At 37.4% G+C, this 23,988-nt stretch overlaps 1 protein-coding gene across 3 annotated transcripts in view; it reads left to right on the top strand.

The window, feature by feature from the left end:
• The first annotated feature begins 761 nt into the window (after positions 1-761).
• DRD3 (dopamine receptor D3) overlaps positions 762-23,988 on the top strand; it is a 70,947-nt gene continuing 47,720 nt past the window's right edge. The window contains exons 1-2 of one of the 3 annotated variants that reach the window (XM_055259653.2): positions 762-896; positions 21,257-21,375. The gene's annotated coding sequence lies outside the window, so the exon portion shown is untranslated. Of the gene's footprint in view, positions 897-20,982; positions 21,376-23,988 lie in introns of those variants that run through there. The other 2 variants (XM_055259654.2, XM_055259652.2) reach the window with 2 other exon arrangements.

Here is a 23,988-nt window from a genome sequence, read left to right as displayed (position 1 = left end):
TGAAATTTTGCTTTGTTATTTCAGAAAATACTGCTTTTTCATTTCCATCAGTTGCTCATATCATGCAGTATAATTCACTTCATTTTCATAACATAAATTTCTTATATGCATTTTCAGTTTTCTCTGAGTTTCTAATTGTATTTCTTTGTTGTTGCTGCTGGTGATACTTTTCAATTATAGAGATTTGTTGTTGTTTTAACCTTCCTCTCACCAATAGTATAGCTTGTACTTGCAGGTTCTTAACAATTCATAATACATCTATCCGCCTTCTCTTTGAAAACAATTTTCATGACTTTTCTTGTTTTATGTTATAATCTGAACTGTTTAATTTTAGGCCTTCTAATCAATTGTTACAGTAAAATTTCTTTTTATCTCTTTCAGAGATTAGTTCCAATAGTTATTAACTCTCATAATGAGGGAAAGAATAAGTCAGTCAAAACTGACTTAGAACTAACACAGATATTAAATAGGCAGGTAAGGACATTGACATCATTATTGTTACTGTATTCTTTATATTTAAAAAGTTATGTAGAGGCCTGCAAAAGAAAAAAAAACACATTGAATTTTTAGACATGAAAATCATGATATATGCTATGGTTTGAATGTGTCCCCCAAAGTCTGTGTGTTGGAAATTTAATCCCCAGTGCAACAGTGTTGAGAGGTGGGACTTTAAGGGCTGATTAGGTCATAAGGGCTCTGTCCTCATGAATGGATTAATGTTTCTATCACCAAAGTGGTTTAACTATTTTGAAAGTGGCCTCATTATAAAAGCAAGTTCAACCTCCTTTTGCTCTCACCCTCTCTTGCCCTTCCACCTTCCGCCATGAGATGACACAGCACAAAGGTCTTTGCCAGATGTTTGTGCCACACACTTGGACTTCCCGGACTCCAGAACTGTGAGCCAAATAAATTTCTGTTCATTATAAATTATCCAGTCTCAGGTATTCTGTCATAGCAGCACAGAATGGACCAAGACAATATGGGAGATGAAAATGTTGTTGGATGGAATTAATGGCATGTTAGACATCATGGAAGAAAAGATTAGTGAATTTCACATGAAAACAAAAACTATCAAAAATGAAACAGTAAGAATTTTTAAATTCTATATAACAGGTGTAATTTTTTGCTGGGCATGGTGGTTCACACTGATAATCCCCATGCTTTGGGAGGTTGAAGTGAGAGTATCCCTTGAGGCCAGGAGCTCAAGCCAGCTTAGGCAACATAATGAGACACTGTCTTTACAAAAATATATATTTTTAAAATTAGCTTGGCATGGTGGTATGCACCTGTATAGTCCTAGCTACTTGAGAGGTTGAGGTGGGAGGATCACTTCAGCCCAGGAGTTCAAAGCTGCAATGAGGTATGATCGTGCCACTATATTCCAACCTGGGCAACAGAGAAAGACCTTGCCTCTAAAAAAACAAAAACATATTTGTATGTTTTATAAATTAAGTGTAGAAGTGTATGTGTATTTATTTCTCTATCTATAGATATCTATCTATCTATAGCTATAGAGAGATCGGGAAATAAAAGCTAGCCAATTAGAAAGAAATAAAACTGTCATAATTTTCAGATGACATGGTAATCTGTGTATAAAATCTACACCAAAAAATCTACCCAAAAAAATCCTACTAGAACTAAATAAGTAAGATGCAGAATACGAAATCAATCTATAAAAAGCAATTGTATTTCTATATAATAGCAACAAGCAATTGGAAATTGAAATTATAAACCAGGCTGAGTGTAGTGGCTCATACCCGTAATCCCAGCACTTTGGGAGGCTGAGGTGGGCAGATAGCTTGACCTCAGGACTTCGAGACCAGCTGAGGCGGGAGGATTACTTGAACCCAGGAGGCTGAGGCTGCAGTGCCCCATGATTGCACCACTGCACTCCAGCCTGGGTGACAGAGTGAGACTCCATCTCCAAAAAAAGGAAAAAAAAACAGAAATTATGAAACAATATCATTTATAATAGCATTAAGAATATGAAATTTTCTTAAAGATACATCTGACAAAAGATAAAAGAGACCTGCACCCTAAAACCTAAAAAATATTGCTGAGAAAAACTGAGACCTAAATAAATAGATATACTTTTGTTTATGTGTTAAAAGATTCAATATTGATTTATATAGAAGATCTATATAACTTGATCCGTAGAATAAATGCAATCCCAATAAAAATCTCTGCAGACTTTTTGATAGAAAATAAGAAACTGGTTTTAAAGTTCATATGGAAATATTAAGGAATAGCCTTAATATTTGAGAATAGCCTAACAAATTTGAAAAACAAGAACAAAGTTAGAGAAGTCTAATATCACCTGACTTTAAGACGTATATAGCCACAGTAAACAAGACTGTTTGGTATTGGTGTCAAGATAGACAAATATATTAATGGAACAAAAGAGGAGTCCAGAAATATACCTAGATACATATGGACACTCATTTTCAATGAAGTTGCAAAGGTAATTCAATGGTGAAAGAATAACTTTGCCAACAAAAGGTGGTAGAAAACATGAAAATTCTTATGCAAAAATATGAACTTCAATCCATGTCTTGTACCATAAACAAAAACAAACTCAAAAGAAATAATAGATTTAAGCATAAAACCTGAAAATACTAAACTTTTAGAAGAAAATCTTTGTGACCTTGGGTTAGGCAAAGATTTCTTATATGAGACACCAAAACACAATCCATTAAAAGGAAAGTATTAGTAAATTGTACTCTATCAAAATTTAATACTTATGCCCTTTAAAAGACACTATTGGCCAGATGCAGTGGCTTATGCTTGTAATCCCAGCATTTTGGGAGTCTGAGGTGGGGCGATCACTTGAAGCCAGAAGTTCAAGACCAGCCTGGGAAACATGGCAAGACCTCTTCTCTACAAAAAAAAAAAAAAAAAAAAAAAAAAAAAAAAAAAAAAAAAAAACACTTTTTTAATTAGCCAAGTGCACCTATAGTCCTAGACACTCAGGATGCTTAGGCCGGGGAATCGCTGAAACCAAGGAGTTTGAAGTTACAGTGAGTTGTGATCACGCCACTGCACTCCACCTGGACAACAGAGCAAGATCTTGACTTAAAAAAAAAGGAAAAAGTAAATAAAAGACTATCAGGTGCATAAAAAGACAAACATAGACTGGAAAAAGTATATCTACAAAGCATATATTAGATAAAAGACTTGTATTTAGAATGTATAATGGACTCTTAAAACTCAATAATAAGAAAACAAACATCCAATATAAAATGAGGGAAGGATTTGAATAGATACTACACTAACACAAAGATATGGAGATGGTAAACAAGCACGAGAAAAGATGCCCAGCATCGTTATTCATTAGGGAAATGCAAGTTAAAAACACTAGACATCAGGTCATATCTATTAGTATGACTAAAATTTAAAAGACTGGCCATAGAAGTGTCAACCATACAAGGTTCAGTAAGGATGTAGAGCTGGAACTTTTATGGATTGTTGGTGGAAATGTAATATAGTACAGCCACTTTAGAAAACTGTGTGGTACTGGTTTATACGTATCACAGGACCCAGTCATTCCATGCCTCAGTATTTATTCACAGGAAAAGAAGCATATATCCAACCAAGCATGGTGATGTGAGCATGTGGTCCCAGCTACTAGGTAGGCTGAGGCAGGAGGATTGTTTGAGCCCAGGAACTGCAGGCTTCAGTGAGCCATGATCATGCCATTGCACTCCAGCCTGGGTGACAGAGTGAGACTCTGTCTCAAAAAAACTAAAAATGAAAAAGTAGAAATAAAGTAAAATAAAAAGAAGCATACATCCATACAAAGATTTGTGTATGTATGTTCATAGCTGCTTTATTTGTAATAACCAAAAACTGGAAATTGATAAATAATGGGATACTACTTAGCATTAAAAAAGAAGTGACTACTGATACAAACAACATGAATAGGAAATAACTAGGCCAAGTGAACAACAAAAACAGTTCCTATGTTACGGATAGCAATCCCTCTGCCAACATGGCCATCCTGCTCAAAATGTGCTCTTGTTACACAAAGATATTCCAAAGGTTACCTAGACAGTCTAGAGTACAACAGGTATATTCCTTCCCTGGTTTTGTATACTTTTGTTTATACAGCCTAAAGTTGCACAGCTTTGAAGTTTTGTGGATGTCTCCTTTATTTTAACCAGATTGCTGATTTTAAGCTTGTGATCCAATCAACCATTCTCTGCCCAAGCTTAGTCCCACAGTATTGTCAAGCCAGATCTCCCCAACTTCTTCTTATGTAAATGGATGTTTTATATGTGAATAAGATACTTTATAATTTTAAAGTATCTTATAATATTATAAATATAAATGCTTTATATTTAACCCTTTGGAATCCTAATTGCACTATTCAAGATGGCAACATACTGGCTACCCCTCCCCACTTTGAATGAACTTTAAACCTGAAAATAAAACTATATAGATGTTCAATCACAAGGCCAATAATGTTTAAAAGTCAATTTATGTCTTATTGTCTCTATTTGCCATCTTCTGTTATTACATAAATAATAAAGATTACTATGGAATTTAGTTGCTTTGCTTAGCTAAATTGCGAATAATGGAAATATTTTCATAATTTTATACATTTTACTATGTGATTTCAGACATTTAACATTTTCTCATTTTGATATTCACACTTTTGCCAGGGTATGTCAATCATCCTTGGCTATGCATAGTGAATCAGTACAATATCAGCCAGACATCCCTTACCTAGACTAGGGCTGAATGTACCTAGTCTTCATTTTATGGAGATTTTTTTAAGTATCTCCTAGTTGTTGAAAATGAGACAAAAACAAACAAAAATAACTTAGAGGAAATCACACTCTTCTCCTTAGAATTCAGGTACTCTACCTCAAGAAAATGTTTTACTGGTATTTAATAGCAGACTTACAAGCTCCTCCATGGCTCCCCTCTTCATCCACCTTTATTCTGTTCCTCCCTGTTCTCCAAAAGGCCTAAAGTACTTGACAAGCCTCTGGCTCAGCCTCAAGTGTTTCCTTTTGAAAGAAAATCACTGATGAGTAGATTAGAGCTGATTGGAGATACCTGCCTGGGGGAATTTCCTATGAATTGAGAGCAGACAAGCCTCCGGTAAGTCTGGAGAAAGTTATTTCTCCTTCACTGTTGATGACTAAGAAAAGCAGAATTTTCTCTGAACATTAGTGACAAATGACTTGACAGCAAGAGACTTTGTTTTACTTAAGTGTTTTCAAAAAAAAAAAATCTTTGCAAGATGTCCAAAACCATGTCAGTCTTTCCCCATGGAAGGAAGCAACGGTAGGAAGGGATGCAAGACAAGACAGCACACTTGCCTTCAAAGTAACAGAAAAAGGCGGGTAGCAAGTCCAAGTTCATCACATGAAAAACTAATGACAGAATGTACCACATTTTTGTAAGATCAGAGAAGTTGGCATGCTCAACACATCTTAGAGATGTTGAGGACAGAAAGCTTAATGGATTCAGGATTCAGGGCACCTGCAGTGGCTCACACTTGTAATCCTAGCCTTTGGGAGGCCGAGTTGGGTGAACTACCTGAGGTCAGGAGTTCAAGACCAGCCTGGCCAACATGGTGAAACCCCGTCTCTACTAAAAATACAAAAATTAGCCGAGCATGGTGGTGCACGCTTGTAATTCCAGCTACTTGGGGGGCTGAGGCAGGAGGATCGCCTGAACCTAGGAGGCCGAGGTTGCAGTCAGTGGAGATCATGCCACTGCACTCCAGCCTGGGTGACAGACTGAGACTCTGTCTCAAAAAAGAAAAACAAACAAAAAATGGATTCAGGATTCAGAGGGTCCTGCTATGGTGTGCCTTCTGAAACATAGCTAGACAAAACCACAAGTTGGATGGAAACAGAATGAGGAAACTGAATCTAAAACACTGACTTACAGGACTACAAAAATCACATTGGCTGTGTTATTTGGATATATCATTTAGGGTATGCCATCACAGTCCTCGAGGTAAGCAGGGATAGAAATTGATTGACACCTTGACAATATTTTATGAATTAAAAAACATGATCAGACAGATGTGAATTTATTTATAGGATAGAATATTTTAAATTAGAACTGACCAAGAGTGCAGAATGTATAATGACAAAGGAATAAGGAAACAAGAAAATCTGAGTTATATCTACTCAGTGAATGAACATCATCAAAAAAAGCCAAATGAAACTGTTTTATATTCGCAAACTATATGTATGTGCTCATGTATACTCAAAAACTTTAATAAATAAAAATTAAGATGTTTATTTTAATATTTCCTTTTCTGGAATTTGATATTCCATTCCTCTATGTCTTTAATGTAGGAAGGAATCTAAGTCCCATTATTAAATGCACAAAATCCCTAAGAAGGAGAGATAGCGTTTGGGGAAAAAAATGTGATTGGGATGCAAGGAAGGTATGTTATCTCCTCCTCTTCCTCCCTTACTCTCCATTCATAGGAGGTGGCCATATGCAATAGAAACGCTCTATATCTGCATAGTAGGTGAAACAGAAGTCCAGTATAGCCCCAGTTGACTCAGGAACTGCTCTGAGAAGCAGGGAGAGGGAGCCTTCCAGGCTGGAAGAGCAGCCCTTATTTATTCAGGTCAGATGCTGTCTCTGACCCATGTATAAGCATTAAACTTTTGGCTTGCCTCCATTTCTCATCTCATTCCGGTTGTTGTAGAGCTGGCAACTTGAGAAATCCAGCACAGTATTTTTCAAACTATATGTTATGAAAGTTCTGTTGTTGTCGTTGTTGTTGTTGTTTTGAGACGGAGTCTCACTCTGTCCCCCAGGCTGGAGTGCAGTGGTGCGATCTTGGCTCACTACAAGCTCTGCCTCCCAGGTTCAGGCCGTTCTCCTGCCTCAACCTCCCGAGTAGCTGGGACTACAGGCGCCCGCCACCACGCCCGGCTAATTTTTTGTATTGTTAGTAGAGATGGGGTTTCACCGTGTTAGCCAGGATGGTCTCGATCTCCTGACCTCGTGATCTACTCGCCTCGGCCTCCCAAAGTGCTGGGATTACAGGCATGAGCCACCACGCCCGGCCTTCTTTTTTTGTTTGTTTTGTTTTGTTGCTTTTTAAAAAATTTCCAATCGACCTATAGGAAAGACGAAGTGGGGTAAAAAGGGGCATATAAGCCTAAAATTTAAATATTAAGTTCAACAGAAACAAAAGTATTTTGTCAAATTGCTATAAGTGTTTCTGATACTTACTCTCAATTTTTGTATCTACCTTATCTCAGACCCAGTTACGAAGTTTGCTTATCAGCATCAATTGATAAACCACACTTTGATCTCTGGAGACTGTTCCATTGACAATTGGAATAAGTAGACATAAAATTTCATTAGTCAACCTCAAGCTTTAGGATTGGAAGCTCGATGAACATCTGTCATAAAATAGTCAACTGGGAGAGGTAATTGTTGTATGAGCTATTGAAGGCAAGTGTAATCACCAACAGAACTGAGGTTGAAGCAAAGAAAAAGACAGAGAACAATAAGGAGATGAAGAGAAATGGATTTGGAGGAGCACAGAGAAAAAATGTATCAAAATGTATGACCTACTTCAGAAATAAAAACAAGCATTATCAAGGCATTGAGAAATTGACTATACAGACCCTAGCCAGACCATACATAGATACAGAACTTTGGCCCACAACCTACAGCAACCTACCCAGGAAACCAACCCCTTATCTACAATAAGCAACCAGGGAGCCAGCCTGCTATAAATCAGACTTGCAGGGAGCCAGATTGCTATCTTCAGTGACAATCCAAGAAGCAAAACAATAATTTTCATAGCAATTGGTCCCAAGTGGCCAAGACTTGATTAATAACTGACAGCTTCCCTAATTTTTGTCCTCACTTCCAACTTAGGGCCAGTCAGAGAAAGCAAAATATGCACCCCTAACCAATCACAGAGGACATTCTGCTTCTATAATAGTTAACCCACAGCTTCCCCATGCTACCAGCCTCCAATCAGGGCATACCTGAAGCCTTCCCTTTTTTTCCATTATAAAGCTTCCCCCTCCTCTCTCTGCCATTGAGCCTTTGCCAAAACACAAGTGATGACAGCTGACTCCCTTACTATAGCAAATTCCAAATAAATAGCCTTTGCTGTCTTATTTGGTTGGTCTTCATTTATTTCTACAGCATGCTTCCTCTAATTGATTGATCCTCAGTGCTCTTATAGAACTTCCTTAAGCATTTCAGAGAAACCAGCACACTCCCAATAACTGGATCCAATTCAATCACTATTTTGGCAGCTCCCTTTCCCTCATGTCCCACAATTTATCCATTGATAAGTCCTCATATATAACCCAATGTATTCACTCTTCCCCATCTCTAGTACTACCAGTGGAGTCCAGGGAGCCACCAACTTGCTTCTGAGTTACCATAACAGCCTCCCCACACCCTGTCTTGCTCCTGCTGTAATCCACTCTCACACAGAAGAAAGAGGGACCTGCATATCAAATACATCATTTCTCTGCTTAAACCTTCAAAGGGCTTCCATCCCACTTAGAATAAAATGCAAACTCCTACACCATCTGGCATCTTCTCTCCCTAGCCTCACCTTGTTCCACCTCTCTTGTCATCCACTACATCCAGCAACACTGGCCTTTTCAAATGTGCCAATCGTGTTCCCATCTTAGGGCCTCTGCACAGCTGGGAATACTCTTCCCACTGACCTTTGCATGGTTGGCTGCCCCTTGTCTTTCAGATATGAGCTTATCTGTCACCTCTTCAGAGAAGCAAAGAAAGCACCAAGTCTACCATAGTCACCCATTCACTGTCACCCAATTCTACCTCTCTGCATAATGTTCACCATTATCTGAGACTTTCTCTTTTTACTTGGTTTTATTCTCCACCTCCTTGTATTAGAGCAGAGATCTATCAGTCATGTTTATTCACTGTATTCTCTGGGCCCAAAACAGGCCTGTCATAGAATTAATTCTCAATAAATATTTGTTGAACAAATGAACAAAGGTATTCATGAATAAATGACTCATTGAACTGCCAGAGACTTCAGACTCTGGTAGGTAAAACTATTCTCTTTTATCATGCCCTAGCTTGAACCTAACTCTCATACCCTATGAGGCCCAAATCAATCCCCAGCTTCTCTGGAGAGTCTTCCTTTTCTACTCAGATGATCTGCCTTTTCCTTTCCCATACACACAGCTCTGACTGTTCAAAAGATTCATTTGGATTTGATCATATCCTACTTTGGGATCTCTCTTCCAGTCCTGTTAAACTCTTTCCTTGCTTCTTAACTTAGGCAGATGTGCATGTTCTACCCTCCCAAACACATTGATTTGTACTTCCTATAAAACAGTACCAAGAACATAGTGGAAACTCAATAACTAGTTGTGTTGAATAAATTTTTAAATGCATATCAGGTAAAATTAGTATAACTATTGCTAAGCTGTTCAGGGCAGAGACAACAACAGAATAAAGTCAAAAGAGATCTCAGAGCACTTCCTCAGGTCCACGTGGATTCCCTGTTGGGACAAGCCCATGTTTCCCATTTTCTGTTTATTGGTTTGCTCTGTAAAAAAAAAATATATATATATATATTATATATATATAATATATATTATATATAATATATATATAATATATATTATCCTTTTCCCTCTCTAGGATGCATTCTGTGCTCCAAAAGCAATAGTTATGCATGGATTGGGATAACATTCACTGAGGACATGATTATAGGCCCAGTGGGCAGCCAGCCAGCAATTGCAGCTTGAATGACATATTTTTGCTTGGCAAAGAAAGAGCTGCTTCACCACCCCTGTGCTCAAATACCAGTTCACCTGGTTGGTGAAGTCTTCTTGCTATTTTATTGAAATTCTGCTCCTGCAAATTCATATATTAGTTGCTCCCCTAGAGTTTGGTTTGTGATACTGGCTCTATCTAAAGTATGTAAAAGAGCTAAAATTATGTTTTTATGAGTGAATTTTCAAAAAGAATCAGCAATTCCACAGGTTACTCCGGCTTTTTTCCCCATCTGCTGTGACAGCAGGTGTGATTTCACAAGCCCACTCTCATCAATCATCCTTTCCAACCTGTCTCTGATGCCTGACAAGGTGTTTATGTGCATAACATGGAAACCATCACTAGATCTTGCTAACAAATAAGGCTGCCTTTCAACAATACTTTGATAGAAGACTTCCATGGAAACATAGGTGCTAGGTTCAGGGGTTCAGGCTGGGGAGTCATTCAATTGCCACAGTGTCACCTTCTTCCAGGGGTTGCAAACTCAAAGCCTTTGGGGCAAGACAGGTACTAGAAAGGTATGAAGCATCCTAGTGTCAAACAACAAGGAGTGGAGAAAACTGTGACCAAACTGAATGGTGCACGCTCTATCTAAAAAGTATTTGCATTCACTTTCCATAAAAATAGGCTGGCTAAACATAAGTTTTCTACAGGCATAATGTGGCCACCAATTTTCCATCTCTATGCCTTTATTAAGTCAGTTTCCTAGTCTGTGGCCCAAATACTTAAGCTTTTCAAAGGATCTTAGAATTCATAAAATCATGGACAATTGGAGCTGGAAATGAGCATAGAATTTATTTATTCCAACTTCATCTTTTCCAAATAAGAGAACTGAGGCTCAAAAGACTGATAAACCAGCCAAAGCAAACGCAACAAGGATATAGCAGAGTTAAGACAAAACTCTAGTCTTCAACTCCAAGTCTGATGATCTTTCAGCTACTTGCCATCGCTTTTCCTAATGTGTTGGTAATAATCTTACTCTTGATGTGTGCTTAATATAAATATCCCCTTTAAAGATATATTGCACTGATATTAATAGTAGTAAAAGGATCAAATGATATAGGCTGGATTAAAATGTTAATTCAGCTGAATAAAAGAGAATTTAGTCATTAAAGATGATAACCGTAATATAAAATGTGTACAAATATTGTTTATAATTACTTTACATGGTAAAGATAGACTATAAAATTAAGATTTCAACTGTGTAAAATATATGTACAAGTGGACAAAGACTAGATTAAAATTTTCAAAATGAAACTGGCATGATTATGTTGTTAGTCATTTTAAAATCATTTTAATGCTGCTATTTTATTCTTCGGAGTATTTCAGGTAATTCTCTTTGACAACATTACTTAGGATTCATTTTAATCTTAAGGGTAGCCATTTGTCACTTCCTACACTCTTCCTTGCTGGCAAAAATTCCACGTTTTATTCAGGTGTCCCCTCTTTTCCTTTGTGACTCAGGAACGTCCTGATAAATCTGTCAGCAGCAGTGCTCCTATTTCCTTTGCTGCTAATTGATTCAAGTATGGACATGTGATGTAAACCCGGCAAATGAAACATAAAGAGAATTTGCCAAGGGACTTCTGGGAAAGAGCTCCCTTAATGTTAAAAACAGGTCTCATTCTCCACCTCTGGATGTTGCATTGAGAATATGAATACGTGTAGCTGGTGTAGCCATGTTGTGAACATGAGGCAAGTCAGCCCTAGGATAAGATCTATAAGAGCAGAAGTGTTGAAATGGGGCTAGGTGTGGTGGCTCACGCCTGTAATCTCAGCACTTTAGGAGGCCAAGGGAGGCAGATTACTTGAGCTCAGGAGTTCGAGGCCAGCCTGGGCAACATGGTGAAACCCCATCTCTACAAAAAATAAAAAAATTAGCTGGGTGTTGTGGCACACGCCTGTAGTCCCAGCCACTTGAGGGGCTGAGGCATGAGAATTGCTTGAACCCGGGGTGGAGGTTGCAGTGAGCTGAGATCTCACTATTGAACTCTAGCATGGGTGACAGAGAGACTCCATCTCAAAGGAAAAAAAAAGGAAAAAAAGAAATGTTGAAATGATCCCTAATGAATTCGTGTGAAGCCATCTACCTTTGGACTTTTTATGTGAGATAATCAACTCTTTATCATTTCATTCAATTGAGAAGGTGTTTTCTGTTATTTGCCAAAGCCCCAGCCAAAATAATAAACTTGATTCTCCAAGTGCACTTGGATACCTATATGGAGAGGGGAGATGCTCAGATATTTGCTTCTCTTTTTCTCTTCCTAGGACACAGGGAGCATGATTATGTTGAATTATCTAGTGTCTCATTTCACGAGTTTGGTCATAATGAATATGAGGCACAATCCATTTGCCTGAGTTACCTGCTATGGTTCTGTTAAGTACCCTAATATGACTAGAACCTTATGAACATCAGCACTTTTATATGGCATCTTTAAAACATAAGTAACAGTTGGAGCCAATTTGAGAGAGACATAGGGAAAATAAGATAGACAAGAGGAGAAAACGGACATTTCCAGGGATAGTGAAGCCATTCCAATGAAGCAGAGTTTTTGAACTCCCAAGAGTTCTAGTGATACCAAATGCCCTTCTTGGATAGTAATATTTGTCCCTTTTCAAACCAACTACTTTGTAATAGTCTGTCATTTTGCTTTACTCTGGGAATGACCATATTTCAATCATGGCAATGCAGTAGGATAGCTGAACATCAATGACAAGATTGCAAAGGAGCTGTGGAAGCAACAAAAGCTTCATTGAATTCAAGATTGTTGTCATTAACATACAAAGTCCTGCAAGTCCTGTCTGCTGGGGAGAACTGAACTTCTGAGGATTAGACAATGTAACCCACAGAAAATGGATTGTAGATATACTTTATACATGCTGAGTATCTTGAAAAACAAGATATGAAGATAAAGCCACTCCTTTGTGCTCTAGGGCAGAGATCAAACCATTATAAAGGCACTTACCCAAGAGAAGCACAGTGTGTGAACACACAAACCCCAACTTATGACAAAAATAATGATTGTTTATTTCTAATCTTAGAGAACATTTTTTAGACATTTGCAAAAAAAGAAAAGAAAGAAAACACATGACCTGTTCTTTGATGGAATGTTGTCAACTATGAAAAAGTTAAAGTGCCTCTACTACTCCTCCATCTTATTCCCCATGATACATGTCCCTAAATGCCTAGAATAAAACAGTTGAAACATGTCTCACCCAGTCTAGAGTCTCCAGGCAACTTTTGAGCCTCTAGATCTTCACTTTCTCAGACATTTCTACTTCCATCATAATAACACTTCCACATCTCTCTCATCTTCCATCTCTTATACACACAGTTCTCTGATTTCCAGGGGGAGCAATAAAAGCTAATGGAAAAAAGGGGATGATTTCAGAAATATGGTGGAGTAGGAAGCACCAGGAATCTGTTTCCCCAGCTAGACACAATTGCACTGGCAGAGTCTGCCTGATGTAATTATTTTGGAACTCTGGAATCTATTGAAAGCTTGCGACTTCCAGGAGAAGGCTTGGATGGTAAATTAAGTTTATTTTGGTCATGTCAGCTCTTAGCATAACAGCAATTACCCATTCTCCACTTCCAGCAATGTGGCATACAGCTGTGTCTGAATTCTTGGAGCAGCTTGCAGGAGCCAGAGTGGGCAAAAAGAACCTTGTCCTCCAAATAGAGGGGAACTATGGTCTGATTATTGATTGCTCCTTCCGATCACAGAGATTCAGACAAAGGAGTATGCTACCATGGTTGTTGCACCTCCCCCACTGTTATAAGCCCCTCCCTGTCTGGCTGTAGTAACTTCAAGAAGATTTAGAGCCAGGTGCAGTGGCTCATGCCTGTAATCCCAACACTTTGGAAGGCCAAGGTGGGCAGATCACCTGAGGTCAGGAGTTCAAGACCAGCCTCAACAACATGGAGAAACCCTGTCTCTACTAAAAATACAAAATTAACCGGGCATGGTGGCACATGCCTGTAATCCCAGCTACTTGGGAAGCTGAGGCAGGAGAATCATTTCCATTTTTTAAAAATCTACCTTTATTTTTCTATTTCTCCCTTTTGGAAGTCAGACATTAAAGACTAGGACATTAAAAAACAATGCATATACAGGGAAAATTAGAAAGTGACTGCACTTACCTAGGGAAAGGTGCAGGTTTAGAAAAGAAACCTTAAATTTGCATGTCAGGCTGATCGTTGACACAGAAACAGCACGTAACATTTTTTAAAAGTAGTAAACAAAACACTAACAAAAAAATATGCAAGCCCTGGAGAAGAGGGAGAATCTGATTTACAGAGTTACCACATTATTAACTTCAAATGTCTGTTTTTCAACAAAAATTACAAGACACCAGCCTGGGCAACATTGTGAGACTCCACCTCTATAAATAAATAAATAAAATAACATTTTCCAGGCATGGTAGGCCTGTAGTCCTAGCTACTCAGGAGGCTGAGGGAGGAAGATTGCTTGAGCCCAGGAGTTTGAGGTTACAGTGAGCTATGATCTTGCCACCGCACACTAGCCTGAGTGACAGACCAAGCCCTTGTCTTTAAAAAGGAAAAATTATAAGGCACATGAAGAAACAGAAAAGTATGGCGCATTCAAATTTTTTTTAATTAATCAACCAAAACTCTTCCTGAAAGACTCTCAGTGGCAGATCTACTAGACAAAGACTTTAAAACACCTAACTTAAAGTCTCAAAGAACTAAAAGAAGATGTGGGAAAAGTCAAGAAAACAACCTAAGAATAAAATGGAAATATTAGTGAAGAGATAGAAACACTAAAAAGAAACCAAAAAGAAATTCTGAAGCTGAAAATATAATAACTAAAATATTAAACTTCACCAGAGAGATTTAAAGGCAGATTTAAGCAGGCAAGAAAGAATCAGCAAACTTGCAGATACAATGAAAATTATCAGTCTGAGGAACAAAAAAGAAAAACAATTGAAGAAAAGTGAACAGAGCCTAAAAGACATATGAGACACCATCAAGTGAACCAACTAACACACTGTGACAGTACCAGAAAGAGAAGGGCTAGATAAAGGGTAAGGAGAATATTTGAAGAAATAATGGCTGAAAAGTTTCTAAATCTGATGAAAGACATAAATATAAATATCCAAGAAGCACAATGAACTTCAAGATGAACCCACACCAAGACTCATTATAATCAAACTTCTGAAATATATGGAGAATTATGAAAGCAGTAAAAAAAGAAGTGATTCATCACATACAAGGGATCTTTGGTAAGAATATTAACAAATTTCTCATGAGAAACTTTGGCCCATCAGGTAGTGGGACAATGTATTCAAAATGCTAAAAGAAAAAACTACCTGTCAATCAAGAATTTTATATCAGTACAATTGTCCTTCAAAAGTGAAGGAGGTCGGGTGCAGTGGCTCACACGCATAATCCCAACATTTTGGGAGGCCAGGGTGGGCAGATCACTTGAATTCAGGAGTTCGAGGCCAGCCTGGCCAACATGGCGATACCCTGTCTTTACTAAAAATGCAAAATATTAGCCAGATATGGTGGCATGCACCTGTAGTCCCAGCTACTTGGGGGACTGAAGCAGGAAAAGGAGAACACAAGACATTGCCAGATAAACAAAAGCTGAGGAGCTCATTACCACATTACCACTAGACCTTCCCTGCAAGAAATATTCAAGGGAGTCCTACAAGGTGAAATGAAAGGACATTAGACAGTAACTTGAAGCTGTATGAAGAAACAAAGAGCTCAATAAATGCAAGGACCTTTATAAAAGCTAGTAGTATTTTGCTATCTACATAATTTAAGAGACTAATACATTTATAAGAAAACAATCATTCGTCTAAAAGCTAACATTGTTGTAACTTTGGTTTGTGGCTCCATGTTTTGTTTTTTATATAATTTAAGAGACTAATGCATTTAAAATAATTACTAGTTTATGTTTGGGGTACACAAAATATATAAAGGTATAATTTTATGACATCAACAACCAAAAAGAATGAAGAAAGAATAGTAGAGGACCAGATATTTTATGTTATTGAAGTTAGACTGGTATAAACTCCAATTAGAGTATTATAACTTTAGAATGTTTAATGTAATCTCCATTGTAACCAAAAAGAAATAGTTAAGGAATATAAACAAAAGGAAATAAGCAAGGAGTTTAAACGTTTCACCACAAAATATCAACTAAACACACACAAAAAAGAGTCATGTGGAGTGAGATGTGGGAAAGCTATAAGGCATATAGAAAACAAATAGCAAACAACAGAAGTAAGTCCTTCTTTATCAGTAATTTCTTTAAATGTAAATGGATTAAACTACCCAATCAAAAAGCAGAGATCAGCAGAATGGATAAAAAACACATGATTGATGGATATACTGTCTGCAAGAAACTAACTTTAGATCCAAAGACACACAAAAAAAAACAAAAATAAAAATAATAGAAAAGAAAAAAGAAAAAGATACAATAGGTTGAAAGTGAAAAGATGGAAAAGGATATTCCATGCAAATAGTAACCAAAAGAGAGCAGGAATGGCTAGACAAATATCAGACAAAGATGAATTTAAGTCAAAAAATTATGAAATAAAAAAGGGTGTTATATATTAATAAAATATTTAATACAATAAGAAAATAGAGCAATTTTAAATATTAACATGCCTCATAACAGACGATCAAAATACATGAAGCAAAAACTGGTAGAATTAAAGGGAAAAATATACAATTCTACATTAATAGTTGGAAACTTTAACATTCCACCTTCAATCATGGATAGAACCACCAGACAGAAAATAAGTAAGAAAATAGAGGATATAGACAACACAATAAACCCACTAGACCTAAAAGACATATACAGAACACTCTACCCAACAACAATAATATGCACATTCTTTTCAAGTGCACATGGGACATTTTCCAGGATGGGCCATATGTTAGGCCACAGATTGTGTCTCAATAGATTTTAAAAGACAAATATCATACAAAGTCTTCCCTGATCACAATGGGAGGAAATTAGAAATCAATAACAGAGTAAAACTGGAAAATTCACAAATTTGTAGAAATTAAACAATACACTTTTAAACAATCAGTGGATCGAAGAATAAATTACAATGGAGATATAATGATCTTGAGGATGTGGAGAAATTGGAACACTCATGCACTATTGATGGGAATGTAAAATGATACAGCTGCTGTGGAAAACAGTATGGTAGTATCTCAAAAAATTAGAAACAGAATTACCATATGAACTAGCAACTCCATTTCTGGATATACATCCAAAAGAGCTGAAAACAGGATCTCAAAGAGATATCTGAACACCTATGTTCATAGCAGTGTTATGCACAATAGCTAAAATTTGAAAGTAATTTAAGCATCATCCATAGATGAACAGATAAGCAAAATATGGTACAATTGAATATTATTCAGCCTTGAAAAGAAAGAAAATTCTGACATATACTTCAATATCAATGAACTTTGAGAACATTATGCTAAGTGAAATCAGCCAGTCTGAAAAAGACAAATACAGTAGGATTCCACTTATATGAGGTACTTAGAGAATCGCTTGAACCTGGTAGGCTGAGGTTGCAGCGAGCCGAGATCACACCACTGCACTCCAGCCTGGGTGACAGAGGGAGACTCTGTCGCAAAAAAAAAAAAAAAAAAAAAAAAATTAGACAATGATGGAGGGTAGTAAAAAACAGGAAGAAAATAGATTGAAAAGTTAAGATAGAAGTAGAAAAGGGAGTTAAAATGCAAGCACACAGAAGGGTAGATGCAGATATGAAAACAAATATCATTTACTTATTTCCTTCCCTACTATTACTCTGCTACCTATAATGAGTGATTGGGTACAAATCTGATTGATTGAGAAGCCTCCTTCTGTTATTTCCTGCCATTCTTTTGTAGAAAGGAATAAAGTGGTGCTCAATATTAGATAATAATAAATGAGTTGAACTATTTTTCTTTCAAGAACTGTATTACAGCAGCAGAATGAATTCAAACATAAAACCGAAGACTTTCTCAGATGGTTCTCATCTATCACCAGATCTCATTGGAGAGGAACAAGGGCTAAGGTTGAGAAGAAATAACCATACTACTGGACCACTCACTGCATTTGCCAACTTTCATTTACACTTTTACAACTTGAGGTCTGATTCCAGTGAAAAACATACTGAGAGGCTCTTGCTCAGACCAAATCAGTATCCATGCAGTTTAAGATCATCATGATAATCCAATCTTCCAGTTCACAGTAAGGAATGCTAGTTATAATAAGACATGGAAACAAAATGTTCCTCTATTCATATAGGTCCTGCAAATTGCCTCCTCATAATGCTTCATTTAGTCTCCATACTGTCCTAGTGAGTGGGAACTCAGTGGGGGTTTAAAGTGGTGTACTCAATGGTCGGTGCTCAGGGCAAGGTTTCTTGTATCATTCCCTGGAGCAGCATTTCAAAGACAAGAAGAGAATATTCCCACCACAAACTTCACATCAATTTCCTTTCAAACAAAATCACTGAGTAACCATATGTATCAGAAGCCCACCATTTATCTTCTCTCGCTCTAAACTTCCCACTTCAAGTTCAAAACACAGACTTTCCCTGATGAAGGGCCATTGGCTAGTACATGAGAATGTTCCAGCCATGCTATTGAGATGGGGTTTCTGGAAAGGAGATGAAGAAAATGATATATATTTTTCTTGATTTCTGCCCAGGCATATCTGTTCTGTAGGCACCCTGGAGTTCTTCCCAGAAGGCATATCTCAATGCCAATCATGAATAAGGGTTCCATTTACTTAAAAGAATAAAATTGTTTGGTGTTGTACAAATGGAAAGTGCCAGATAAAAGGAGCAATTGCTAATCTTCACCTATAGTGAAGTCCAGAGAGAAATGATCACCTCATTTACCCTGCTTCTCTTCTATTTCCACACCAATCCCTCCCCATTCACCATGGGGGTCAAGGAGTCTACCAGAGAGAGCTAAGTCAGAACAGAGTTGACTGTCTAGATGTGTGATTTCAGGCATGTCAGTTAATTTTCCTGTCTCTTGTTCCTACATAGAATTAGAGTCTATATCCCTCTTTATCTTCCTTTTAATCTTGCCAAAGAAAGGGACTAAAAACATGCTGAGGAATATCTTGCAGGCATTTACAACTGCCCTTGAAGAGAGAATATGTGTTCTCAACACAGAAAGTCTAGAAATAGGGTTCTTCCTACTACATTCAGGCATTATCAGGATAGCATTATCATTAGGCACAATATTTTCAAATGTTAAAGAAAATAAACATAGGATACTGAAACGTGAAAACCATGTTGCTGAAAATGAGTGATATGAGGTTCTTAAATCCTTAGAAGGCCTTTGCTTCATTCTGCTCATACACTAGCCTGACATTACTCCCTGCTTTTACATGTCAGACAAACCAAGTTTTAGCAGTGCATATTCTCTCGGTCCCCTTATCCAAGGGAAGAAAAGCCTTGGAGTTCACATTCAACCCAGGAGTTCTAGTCTTAGGGCATGTTCAATATAGTTATGTCATATAACTAATACATTTATGCCCAGTAAATTATGGGCAACCTTGGATATGGAACCTAACCTCTCTAAGCCTCTGTATCAGTTTGCTAGGGATGCCATAACAAAATTCCACAGGCTAGGTGAATTAAACAAGAGAAATTTATTTTTGCACAGTTTTGAAGGGTAGAAGTCCAAAATCAACAGAGTGGCAGATTTGGTTTCTCCTGCAAGACCCCTCTCCTTGGCTTGCAGACAGATGCCATCTTCCTGTGTCCTTTCCTCTATGTGCACATTTCTGGTGTCTCTTCTTTTTCTTATAAGGAAAAGAGTCATATTGGATTAGGGCATACCCTCCAGGCCCCATTTTAACTTAATTCACACTTCAGAGATCTTACATCCAAATACAGTCATGTTCTAAGATTAGGGCTTCAACACATGAATTTTGGAATGACACAAATTAGTCCATAACAGCCTCTATAAAAATGGCATCATGAAGATTGTTGTAACACACAAACAAGAATATAATTTACAGAATGATTTCTAAATCGTCTAAATGATTTCTAAATATAATTATATACAAATGTATTGTTATTATTGTCACAATTATTGTTCTCTCTGATATATTATCAGTCTTCTAGGAAGTTTAAATTTTCTACCTTTGGAAGACTATACCATAGTGGTTAAGAGAATTAGGATGTTTAGATCCAAATTCTGGGTCAGCCACTTGTTGGCTGTGTGACTTTCAGACATTATACTAACCTCTCTAAGCTTTAATTTTCCTATCCATAAATTAAGGATGGTAAAAAATAGTACCTGCCTTGTAGGGTTGTTCAAAGGATTAAAAGGAGCAATGCATTAAAGTGACTGGCTAAAAGTACATGCTCAATAAATGATGGTTATCAATAGCAGTATTTAGACCTTGTTGATGCTGCTGCCTTCTTTCTCAGCCAGCAGAGGTCTCCATCATAGTCAAACGAGAACTAGCTTCTCCATGACCGCACTGCAGTTGCCAAGCACATCCACTGTTGGCAGAGAAAACAGCCCGAGAATTACCACACTGCCTAAACAGTGGAGAAAAAAAAGAGAGAGAGAACAGGAAATGGTTAGGATTCCACAGTAAAATGTAAGATGAACAGGTGACCATAAGTTAGGATTGTTTATGTTCTACTACTGACTTTCACTGATATTGTCCTTGGTTGCATCTCACTTTAGCTTGTTCTAAACCAGTTTTTTAAAAGATATATGTGTATATATCACAGAGAAGCAGTAAGAATGAGTTGGCAAATATTCGTGAAGTCCTCTGAAAACAAGAAGTGCTGCTAAGTAAACATTTAACATTTCTTACAGTATTAAGCTTATTTCATCTTTATTGCCAGTTATACGCCATGCCTCAGTTTTGCTACCTTTGTAATATGTTTCCTTTAACCTTCTTTTCCCAGACAGGCTTACACCTCCAAGTTCAATTATCCTGTCAATTGTGTTTTAAATTGTACTGATTTCCATTAACCAATTGTGGTATCAATTTGATGATCTGTTCCTTCTTCTGAACTAATCATCTTTACACCCACCAAAATCTGGAAAGGCAATTAAACTGAGGAAGGTGAGAGTTATTCAAGAGAAATTAAAGCATAAAGGTAAAAACAGTGGAAAAACTAAGATTTAAAAGAGCACTGAGGAGAAAATATACATGTACTAAAAAGCACAGTACCCGAGCAGATAGAGACAAAGAGGAAAAGAGGAGAGCGAGGTAGAAAACGGATCCTGCTTATGCCTACTCCATCTCTCTTTCAGCACCAAGGACAGAACCTCTGAGCGGCTGACCCAAGCAATGCTCAGTTTAGGGTCCCTCCCAAATCCTCTACAGAAAACGGATACATTCGAAAGCAGCTATGAAACATGCACTAAGGTCTAATAGGGAAGCTGGAAAAGCAGCACTCAAGTAATTTCACCTTAGAGGCAAAAATGGGTGATTTCTTTCTGTTCATTTCATAGTTCTGAGTCCTGAGAAAGGCAAAGTTTGCTTTGCTTGGGTATGTCTGCTGTCAGTAAATGGCTGCAGGAGCCGAAGTGGTAAACTCCTCGGTCTCCAGAAATCAGAAGAAAATTTTAGGGTAAGTAATTTTTCTTTTCATTTCTAATTTAGTACATAGTATTTTCCTCAAGGTTATTTAATCAGCTTGGGGTTCTGTGGATCTCTAAAAATATGCATTAAAACTCAATATCCACTCTTATTTAAAAATCAAAGCCCTGAGGAAATGGTTTTCTTTTTCTTCTAAGTGGTTGGACAGCAGAAACCTTTTATATTCCTTTTTCTTTTATTTTTCCCCCCCCAAAACTGTATCCTTGTGGGCTCTAGAAGCTATATCAAGGAAGAATTAAAAGATAGAAAACAAAAAGCTGTTATTATTTCTAGGATTTGTATGGAAGTTGATTGTATTCCTCTTAAGGATTTTACTTAATTGTAAGGGTCTGTTATTTTAAACTCCTCAATTCAGCACCCTGGCAATTCAGAGCTGAAGATTTGGAGAGGCACTATTTTCAATGGTCTATTTAAAGTCAGGCTGTTTCTAAGTCAGAATCCAATTATTCCCAGCAGAGATATGTAGTACTTGAGATGATGATTGTGTATGTTTCCTTTGATGATGGTATATGATTTTTAGGGTATTGTTGTTATTTAATTGTGAGACTTCCATTACTTGCTGTAGCTTACCGGGGCAACAGAAGTCATTGCAATTAGGTATTTGTTCCAGTTCATGCATTTAGTTTAATTGAATACCATCAAAATGCATGCATGAATAATAATGCAGCAATAGCAAAGTGAAACTTGGATTCTAAACTCATTGTGCATGACTATTTCACTTTATAGGTGAAGCCTTTTGCTTACTGATACTAAAAGGTCTGTAAAATATCTGTCCTTAGGTAAGAGTGAAGAACCACTGCTTGACATGGCATTGGGATCTCTTACAGTCAAGGAGAAGTAGAGACAATGTGAGAAAGATTCTTACTCGGGCACTCATTTATTTGTAGTTGAATATTTTCAAGGGTCTGTATGGCTAGCAGTCAGCAAGGGTATTGAGCAAGGAAAATACTGACAGTATCCAAATGGGTGCCTCATATTAAAGCATCCATACAGAAGGCTGTTTATTATGGAATATGCATTAAAGTAAATACTGAACAGTTTCTACTCAATATCAGATTTAATTTGTAATGCATTGAAGTTTGTCATCAATTAATATTTGCTTATTGATTGATTGATTTGCTGAGTTCCCCATTTTATCTCTGATTAGAATGGTAGGATGCTCAGTCTTTAGAGGTTGTGATGGAAAGTGAGTATGCTCTGCTTTACTAGTCAGGTTTAATGAGGGGAAAAAACTGTTATCTTACCTACTGGACCTCAGTAACCAGCAGTAGTTTTTCTCTGTACATTTACCAACAATGTAAATGTGCCCAAATACATAAATATGCTATGTATTGCAATGCATTTGTGAATCTTTTTTAGGAAAATAGACAGCAATTTGCAAGAAGAAAGTAACATAGAAATGCTAAAGACTATCTCTAATAATAATAACAATGTAACTCCCACTGGCTCTATGAGCAGTGTGCACCTGCATTACTTCACCAAGCCTAGTCAGATGATGTGCATAAGATACTCTGAACAAGTGAGATTTTAAAATTAGTACCCATTTCACATTTGTCTGCCTCACCCCAAAAAGTGGCATAGTTAAGTAGCATAGTTAAGAACATGAGCTCTGGAATCAGACAAATCTTGGGTTGAATCAACTCCATCATTTACTGGTTTGTGATCTCAGCAAGATATTTAACCTCTCTGTGACTCATCTTTTTTATAGAAAACTTGATATGATAATAGTGCTTACCTTCTTCATCAGGTTGTTGTGAGGTTGAATGATGATAATGCCTATAAATTTCAGCTGTAATTATGAATTTTATCAGGCAATAGAGCAAGTCCAAATTATAGCCCAGACCAGAAAAGCTCTGGTGACTGGTGGCCAGGAGTCGTCTGAGTAAAAGATTAGATGTAGCAACAGCCAGAGATCTGTGAAATGAGTGAAGATGTGGTCATGGAACCTGTTACTGAAGTGTTTTGTTCTGGGTTGAGTAAAATCCATCTCAACTTGGAAATGACAGTTTTGTGGTTTTTTTTTTTTTCTTTGAGATAGGATCTTGCTCTGTCACCCAGGCTGGAGTGCAGTGGCACAATTATAGCTCACTGCAGCCTCTAACTCCTGGACTCAAGCAATCTTCCTGCCTCAGCCTTTGGAGTAGCTGGGAATACAGGCACATGGCATCACACGCAGCTAATTTTCTTTTATTTTTGCCTATGATGGAATCTCACTATGTTGCCCAGGCTGGTCTCAAACTCCTGGCCTCAAGTGATCCTTCCACCTCAGCCTCCCAAAGTGCTGGGATTACAGGAATGAGCCCCCAAGCAGGGCTGGGAATGACTAACATCAACTTCCATGCCCAGCATAGACACATTAGATAATTGTGAGTTTGGGATTTAAGAACGCCTGAGATAAAGCTTGGTTCAAATCAGCCCCTTACACATTGTGTAATCTTGAGAGAGTAATTGAATCTCTCTGTTTTTTCACTGCATAAAAGAAATCAGTCATTATCCACCTTTAGGGCTGCTATAAGTATTAAATACATGTAAAGTACTCGTACCTGACACACAGTAGTAGCCCAGATGTAGATGTCTTCATCTT

Source organism: Symphalangus syndactylus, chromosome 21 (assembly GCF_028878055.3).
Source record: "Symphalangus syndactylus isolate Jambi chromosome 21, NHGRI_mSymSyn1-v2.1_pri, whole genome shotgun sequence".
NCBI classification, from domain to species: domain Eukaryota; kingdom Metazoa; phylum Chordata; class Mammalia; order Primates; family Hylobatidae; genus Symphalangus; species Symphalangus syndactylus.
Note: the sequence above shows the minus strand (reverse complement) of the source record. Positions and strands in the feature narration are given on the sequence as shown.